Source organism: Aplysia californica, unplaced genomic scaffold, assembly GCF_000002075.1.
Source record: "Aplysia californica isolate F4 #8 unplaced genomic scaffold, AplCal3.0 scaffold00052, whole genome shotgun sequence".
NCBI classification, from domain to species: Eukaryota; Metazoa; Mollusca; class Gastropoda; order Aplysiida; family Aplysiidae; genus Aplysia; species Aplysia californica.
Window position 1 is genome coordinate 659086 of NW_004797322.1, and position 1058 is coordinate 660143.

Here is a 1058-nt window from a genome sequence, read left to right on the forward strand (position 1 = left end):
ATATTTTATATATATGTAAAATTAATATAAGGCCAATATGTATTGTGTAATGACAGTCCAAAGTAAGGCACAATATCATATATATATATATATGATCATGGTACCTTAATTTTGAAAGCTGTCTCATTCCTAAAGAATCACATCATCGCATTATTCCACCAAAGTGGCTCTCCCTACATCGAACTTCTTCATCTTGCTTGGTAATTCTCCGATGGTTCAAACAGTAGGACAGTCACAGAATATGTATGTGTGGAGGCACACACATAATTTGAGTAAGATCAAATTATGTTTTAAATTATAGTAACTTTCCCCTTGTGCTATTTGATTTTATAATCGATAAAGTCAGCCAGGTGTGTCTGACCCTGTCTGCTTCTCTAACTCACTATGGAATGATGACATCCATAGAATTCTCTCTCTTCTTGTACTCTTGGGGGAGAGGGGGATGGGGTTGGAGAAAGCTATTCCATCTGATTATGACACACCGGCCTGTCTGTAAATTTATAATAGAAGTAGGCACCAGAAACTAAATTTTCAAAGTAGCTGTATGACAATTTTATCTGTTTCAGTTGAAAGGCCTATATCCACTGAGCATTTTGGTCAATTTTTTTATTTTTAAGAAAATGGTAGTTGTTTAAAATTTGATCAAATTTGTTAATGTCAGTCACTGGCTGCAACCCCGAGTTTGACAGAAAATAAAAGAGTACCAAATGCACGAAACATCTCCACATTAACACAGTACAATCACTATAATAAGTATATGGAGCCTAATTTTTTTCAAGACTGCGAGATCATTAAAAATCTGTATTTTATCGCCTCAAACATGGTGATCGTTGTTATTTCGATAAAAACACCGGCGTTGACCAGGCCGGCGCGCACCTACCCCCGCGGTGAGCGAGTCGGCCCTATACTGTAGTGTACCCCGCATGTGGGGTCACATGCTTTCCGACTCTTGCGGAAGGATTGATGCAAAATAATTCCAAGCTGATTACTTTATTCTAATAGGCAATAAACTGATCTTTTAATTGATACTTTTTTGAGCCGGTATTTTGCATATTTCG

General features: G+C 37.1%; 1 protein-coding gene across 4 annotated transcripts in view; it reads right to left on the minus strand.

The window, feature by feature from the left end:
* LOC101860148 (box C/D snoRNA protein 1) overlaps positions 1-1058 on the minus strand; it is a 16045-nt gene that overhangs the window by 12483 nt on the left and 2504 nt on the right. The window lies entirely within an intron of this gene.